Source organism: Dendrobium catenatum, unplaced genomic scaffold, assembly GCF_001605985.2.
Source record: "Dendrobium catenatum unplaced genomic scaffold, ASM160598v2 fragScaff_scaffold_156, whole genome shotgun sequence".
In the NCBI taxonomy this organism is placed as follows: domain Eukaryota; kingdom Viridiplantae; phylum Streptophyta; class Magnoliopsida; order Asparagales; family Orchidaceae; genus Dendrobium; species Dendrobium catenatum.
This window is the reverse complement of record NW_021318618.1, coordinates 1,634,761-1,642,661: the sequence shown is the minus strand read 5'-3', so window position 1 is coordinate 1,642,661 and position 7,901 is coordinate 1,634,761. Positions and strand designations below refer to the sequence as shown.

Genomic DNA, 7,901 nt, shown 5'->3' with positions numbered 1-7,901 from the left:
GATAGAAGGTTTAAGATATTATCTAATAAATGGATATTATTTTTGATAAATTAGATATGATGTGATTTTTTAAGTGAACTAGTCACAACAAGTGAGCAACAAGATTTAAAATTTCATGGAAGGAGAATTGATGAAGGGTCTATATGATCTTGATAATAAAGGTGATTTTTTAATGTGACATTCTCATTTCTTAAGAACTTTTAAATTTTTCATGAAGATAAGAACTTTAAATTCTTCATAAGGAAATTGGAATTTGTATTATTATAAGTAATGATAAATATGATTATAAGATAATATGAGTTTATTCATTAGAAGAATATAAAGAAGGTGTTTAATTTGATTTGCATTTGCCCTGAGCTTTATCAAATAATCAAATATAAGAAGTTGCATGTAATGTCCTTTCAAATTTCTTAAGAAAATTGGAACTAATGCTTATCTCCTTGATATTTCTAGCAACATGCCCATTCATTTGTTTATTAATATTAAAAATAATGTATCATATGAAGAAGTTATCAAACATCTTTTTGTTTACTTTGACTCTTTAACATGAGACATAACTCCACATTAACAATACCTTAACTATCCACCCTTTTAAAAGTTATTTGTATTATTATCGAGGAAGTGTCCACAAACCTTCTTGATGATCATATACTTTCTGATTGCTTGAAGAATAAGCTAACTATAGTAGATACTTGGCTACCTCACATAGATTTAGAGTCCCTCATACCTCAAATGATTAAGGATTACATAAATTTTAACTCTAAGGAGAAAAATTTAAATAAGCCCAAGGATGTTGATATAGCGCTCATGTAAATCAAGAAACTAAGCTAATGGTCTAAATATATATAAGATCCAAGTCTAAAGCACAAGCAAGAGATTAAAGAAGAGGTTTAAGAAAAAGAGTCCTAGCAAGAACATAAGGAAAATTAAGCCCATTTATGAAATATTTAAAATATAATTTTAATTCTCATATATTTTTACACTTTTTTATTTCACCTTAGGACATGATTTGTCATCTGCTTAAGTCATAACTGGTTTAGAATTAAAAAAATACATTGATTATATTTGGCTAAACTTCTCCTTCCATTAATGGCCAAACCTTACTTTTTTCCTCTTCTTTTTGTTTGAATTAAGTGTAGTCATAATTCATATAATGTCTATATATATGGGTCATTCTACAATAAAACGTTTCAATTTTTAATGGTAAAACTAATTTCGAGAATTTATCTCTCTATATTAGTGCATGGGGGCCTAAGTTGACGTTTCTTTGGTGGAATGATTATTTATCTTGTAAGTACTTGATGACCTTCTCAACGCCTCTTTCAAATCTCTCTCACCTCTTTCTCCACATCCTAAAGACCATCTAAGGCCAGTCATCCACCATTCTACCCCTTAAAACTGTCATAAAATTATTTCAGTATCTCTTAGCCAAACTTAGGTGAATAACTACTACTCTTGTTCTCCACGCTACCAATAGACCTTAAACATGTTCAAACTCACCTAAATACTCCAAATCATAAGTTTACATCTTAACCCAACCCTCCATCATTATTTCCTCGCATTTACACTACTTATAACTCATTTTCATCAGAGATTTTAAATAACCCCATTCTAGACAAGTCTTGATTTTTCTTTCACCAATCACCTCTACACCTTCATACCAAAAACTTCATATCACATCCTTAAACATTGAACCAGACATCCATAAGAATTTTTAGCACCAATCTCACCAAAAAGCAATCCACTTTCATCGCATAGATATTAGGTAACATTTGAACATTAGCCATAATAGTAATATAATGGTGCCAATTTTAAAAAAAATTACCCCTTCAAATGGCATGTGTGATGTCTTTCAAATTATGAGATTTTTTATAGTGATTATATAGATGCCCTTGGTATGAAATAGTTTCTTAATGAGCTTTGAATTTGAATTTAAATGTCATTCATAGCAAATTGGTGTGGATGATTAATGATTGATTGCTTTAAGAATATTAGAATTGTGAGTTATTGTTCGACCTTTTTTTGGATATTATATTTTCTTACAAGTGGCTTAAATTTAGATGGAATTTCATCTGATTATGATCTTATTTTGTAATTTTGTATTGGAATTTTAGAGCAATTTTATAGTAAAAATCCTCTCTAATTGTGATTGGCCATTACCATGACCTTCATTGGGGAAATATTTAAATATTTAATTTCTTATCGATTTGAAATCGAGGACTTCATTGAGTTTTGATTATGATGCATAATAGTCGCTTTCATTATATGATTAAAAATATGATTATTTTGAACGATTTTGATGGACTTTCTTATTTTGAACCTTATTGGCATTGCCTACTTTTCTACATATAATTAGTTCCATGGATTATTATGTATCATTTAAGTCCCCTTAAATATTTCTTACGTAACAAATCTCATTGACTCTATCCATATATGTGAAGTTTGACTATTGGATTTTATGATCATGCATCACATGCAAAATAATCTTGAGAGATTTTTGGTTTCTATCAATCCTCTAATTTCTATGTGTGCTCCCTAAGAATTCTTCTAAAAGATTTTTGTTGACCTTTTCGTTATATGCAAATAAAAATATTTTAAACTTTAATGTATTATTTTAATTATTAAATGCATGAAAATTGAAATTATTAAATTTGAGTATAGAATTTACAATCGTATTGGATTATAATTACTGTGTGGCTAAACATCCATATGTTGTGGTGTTGTTTTATGTCAATAATGATATGACATTAGGCATTGTTGTGAAACCCTAGCCACGATCCGGAAAGAGATAAAAATGAGAATATTAGGGGAATGGGTATCAAGTGTGGACGATTGAATTGAGGCTGTGGAGGGCAAATAAGAAATTTAGTTTTATTCTTTTAATAAAATTTTTGAAATACAAAAAATTATATTTAAAACTTTTTTCATAAAATATTTAAGGCACGCATATTAGACACACATGTCCAATTTATTTTTAATAATTTTTTAATTAAACATGCCTTTAATTAGCATATTTGACGTATGTCAAAGGTATGTCAGATGCGTGTCATATTCGATACATGTCAGACATTACATACCTCTTTGAGGAGAAGTATCAATGCATCATAGTTGAGTGATAGTGGTCAAAGGACTGTAGCTTGATGATGATGGTCAAAAGATCATATTCAGGTGATGGTGGTCGAAGGATCATAGTCAAATGATGATGGTCGAAGGACTGTAGTCATGTAATGTTGACCAAAAGATCTTAGTTGGGCATAGTTGTTATAGGCAGTTGGAGGGCAACAATGGTTAGAGGATAAAAGTTGAGCAACGGTGGTTGGAGGATCGAAGTCAGACGATAGTAGATAGAGGATCATAATAGAGTAATAGTTATCGAAGGATTGTAGCTGGTTGACAATGGTTTGAGGATCATAGCCATGCAATAATGGTTAGAGAACTTCAACCGGGAAATAGTGGTTAGAGACTATAATCGACAACAATTATTAGAGGATTGCACTTAGGTGATGATGGTTGGAGATTATGGTTGAGCGATATTGGTTTGATAGTGATTGTCTAATGGCAGTGGTTAGACAATGATAGTCCAATAATGGGGGTCGAGCAATGGTGGTCAGATGACGGCGATTGGGCAATGGTCTTATAACAACAGTCTGATGGTTTTTTAGAAGTGGTGCTCGGGTAGAGCTCTGAGATTCATTAGTCCTATGAACTCTTTTGAATCTCATGCTAAGGGTACAACACCCCCCACCCCCTTCTCCTCTATCATGCTGAGAATAGGACCATACTTATGATTTTTTAGTAGTGGCACATCCTATAAATATAGGCAAAATTTGGAACACTAAATAAAATGGCCCATAGTGGTACGGTTCCCTCGATCATATACCATCTTTTAGCATGCAAGTGTCTTAAGAAAGTTTAAATTAGTTTATTTTGTGGTCATTAAATTATTTTCTTCGGAATGCTCGATTTGACTATAAACATGCGAGATTTGGAGATCATTCGATACTTGAATTAATGTCCTGAAGTTTTTCAATTATATTTCAAGTACTTGATTTGTGCTTATACGGAGTCGTAATGGATCACTTTTGATTTTGATAAGTTCGTCTTATGGAAACGTTTAGTTTGATTATGAGTTTGCCGAAATACGAGCTTAGATGGTTCTGAATTTAATTATGAAAGTTTCTAATTCAAATATATATCAAAATTTGTCCAACTTATCAATAGCTACACCCAAAATAAAAAGATATATCTACCTCATATGAGCCCTTAATGTGTTCATCTGGTTTTCCTTTTTCTAATACTGTGCCAACTTTTGAAGAGTGGTTCAATGAATCACAACATCAAAAGAAAAAAAGATATACGTTTGAAATTTAATTCTCATTAACTTTATTAACGCAATAATCAGAACCTGTAGTTTCATGTACAGTACCTGCATATCATCACCAAGTACGACATTCAAGAATTTTTTAATTAGGACTGCTACTCCAAAAGCTTTTCAGTACACACATAAAACTAGTTGTCAACAACCAGTAAATAATAAATAAAACATTATCTTATAAAACTATTTTGTATTTGCAGATAACCAAATGAGCTCTAATTAATAGCAGATCATGGTCACTCTTCTGTGCCACAAAATCAAGAGCGTTACAGTTTTATCATTACTGTTTACATATTTCATAAGAAGTTAAGCTGAAACACAGAGTCTTCCAAACAACTTTCTGTATAAATCTAAAGCACTTGCGAGGACAAGTTTAGGCTTAGTTTGGGACAGCTTTATTTTTGCTTTCTAAAACATCTTTCTAGTAAAAAAATTTCTTGAATTAGAAATTTTTGTGCTAGGAAACCGTTTTAGAAAGCAATAAAAAACTGTCCCAAACAAAGCCTTAATCAAAAAGCATAGCTCCTATGGCCTGCAGGGGAGTCGGCTATCTTGAGTGTCTCAGATATAAGTTTCTGAGCCTTCCTGCTGTTTATCTCTTCTCTCATACTGTCAGTCTTGTTCATCTTGTCGTAAGGCTTCTTTGACTTCAGTGGCTTCTTAAGTTTCGATTTGAGATCTCCCACAAGCTTCTGCAGTTGCTTACCACCAATCATCACCATCTTCTATATCTAGCCATAAAGAACTCATAAGATCAGTATTATTATTAAGGAACAAAAAGACTTATTGAATCATACAAACAAAAATTGAATGGAATTATGTATGCAAGAAGAGAAGGTACCTCAGAGCGAGAGAGGAGAAGAACCCACTGAAGATCTGCAGAAGTTCAAGGCAATATATTGAAGGTGATTTGCAGTGGTGTCCCCACTTGTATGTTAACATCAAAAAGTAAATGATGACAATGTTTCTATTAAAGTATTGCACAATATGTCATCCTTACTTTATTTTTGTAAGGGAAAATTTAAGCAACCATTTTAAAAAGGAGAATGCAAATTGACCGTAGAAACAATATTATGTGGTTCTCCTTCTCAATGGAAATTACTTAGCAAGCATGTGTTGTTGGAAGACAAGTAGATAGATTTTAACTTTTTATGCACCATTATTCTATATTAACTAAGGGGTTGTTTGGTTTGATGAAAAATGAAGGTACAGTAAAGAAAATCTTATGTAAAGCAAATGTAGTGAATTGAAAATATTTTTTAATTATTTAATTAAGTATGCTATAAATACAAGAATTTACTTTTTTTTTTTTTTTTGGTTTGGATGAAGGAAATCCAAAATAAAGTAATAGTGCATTTATAATGATAGTTGATCGAAGATGACCAGTGGTGAGTGCTGAGGCAATGTTGGGTGTTGGACTCAACTATCTTTTGGCAGCAACGGCGACAGTAAGTGATAGCAGTGGACACGGTCAATTGTGACAATGGAGCTCGACAATGTTGGCGGCAATGATTGGAGGTGGCAGCTTTCTATGAGTAGCGAGCGGCTGGTGATTGCGGCCAACCGACATCACTTTTATCCGAGCTGTATATTTAGAATTCACTCAAAATATGCTAATTCAAAATACACTCAAAATGAACTAAAGAGTTGTTTTTAAATGCACACCCAAAATGCATTGCATTTGAAATATTTTAAACTCGAGTTTAATTTACTTTACACTAAAAAACAAGCCAATCAAATAGCTCCTAAGTTTAGTTTACTGCCCTTGTATCATTTTGACCGTATTAGAGAAATAAAATCATGTAAGTTTTTCTTAGTTTAATATGAAATCTCATACATCTAATAACATGTCTTACAAAAAAGTACAACTAAGTGTCCACCTATTTTCTATAATGATGCTAAGTAATATAATCTACGGACTACTGTAGCAGTGATTAGAGAACCCATTATGATATAAAATGGATCTGGTAAGTTGACATGCTCATTCTCTATCTCTGTGAATGTTTCTATATTTTCTTACATTAGATTGAGTCCTAAGGGTCAAGTGCATGAAAATTTGTATGTGTGTGAAAAATCCCTTAGAAGTGTTGTGGCACTGTCTTCTAGCATTGCGACACTAGCTTGTCTATTTCTGGGCAGAAAAAATAAGTTTTCTGGGAGCGTTATGGCATCGGGATTTGAGCACTGCAATGTTGTGTTATCTGTATTCTAGTCTTTTTGGAGTCTCTGGGAGATGTATGGCGCTAAACTCTCTATATTCTTAATAGAAAATAGAATTTCTTAGGAGTCCTCTGGTGCTAAGCACTGGTCCTTCGGATGTCGTGACATTATAACCAAAATTTTAATAAATATTAAAATCCACTCAAAATTTTCATCTCTTTTTATTTCTATGATTGGATTCGATGGGCTATAGAGAGAGGAGATTTCTAGCTAGAGAGATGAAGTCTGTTTTGAAGGTTTCCGAGTTGTTTTCCTTCCATCGGGCCAATTGGGAAAGTTATCGGATCGAGGTAGGCTATATTTACCTTATCTCCATTTTTAATAATATGGAGTTTTATTCTATTTTCGAATTTTTAATTGCTCAAAAGTGAGAATACTCTAAGTATTGTTGCTCTTATTATTTTGCACATTTTGATGTATTTCTTATGAATTTGCATCGGTATTTTTAATTGTATGAGGTTTTGAGTATTTTTAATGTATTCGGATTCTGATAAAATTTAATATAGAATGGCAAAAGCTCTAAAATACTATGTGAACATTATCTATGAATAATTTAGGATTGATAACTATTGAAGTGTGTGTGTAAATTTACCTTAAAATTCTGAGTGTTTTATTATAAATATCTAATTTAGTTTATTTTTTTGTTGTGTTTGATTATGTTTATGTATATGAAAAGTGTGATATTTTCTGAATTATTTTGATTGAATCTGTGTGAAGAAATGCTAGAGGCTATTATTGTTGTCGTATGCATCCAAGTGGAGGTATAATGCATGAATTCTAAAAAGGATAAATGGTGCCATGAATTGAAAGTCATAAGGGATTGACACTAATATATCGTGCACTGGGAGTTGTAAGGGCTTGTTTATGATGTGCTACGTACGGGGAGTCGTAAGGTCCATTTATATATCTATCATGTTATCTTTGAAATATTTTGAGATATAAGGGCCTAAAAACTAGTCTCATCTAATGTGAATGGAACTCAATCTAATGTGATTTTTTTTTTATTTTGTTATATGTGAATGTGTGATATTATTATTATTTGATTGAATTCTTATATTGATATTGTTCTAAATCTTTTGTTGCCCTGTTAGAAATTTTTGTATAGATAGTTTCTTTCTTTGCATGTGTAATAGTAGAAGAAATCCATTTATATTATTGTTCTGTTTTTTTTTTTTTTTAATAATTTAGGTAAGCTCGGTATAGTCTACTGAGCTGTAGTTGCTCATATGTACTTTTCTGCATATGTTAATTTCAGGCAAGGGAAATGGAAAATGGTAGTTGCTCATATGTACTTTTGGTGGTTATA

General features: G+C 31.7%; 1 long non-coding RNA gene across 1 annotated transcript; it reads right to left on the bottom strand.

Annotated features, from left to right (window-relative positions):
• Positions 1-4,527: 4,527 nt before the first annotated feature.
• Positions 4,528-5,347, bottom strand: LOC114581386. The gene is made up of 2 exons (XR_003703321.1): positions 5,217-5,347; positions 4,528-5,106 (listed from the first exon to the last, which is right to left on the bottom strand). It is a non-coding gene; the product is annotated as an uncharacterized LOC114581386 (long non-coding RNA).
• Between the last annotated feature and the right edge of the window lie 2,554 nt (positions 5,348-7,901).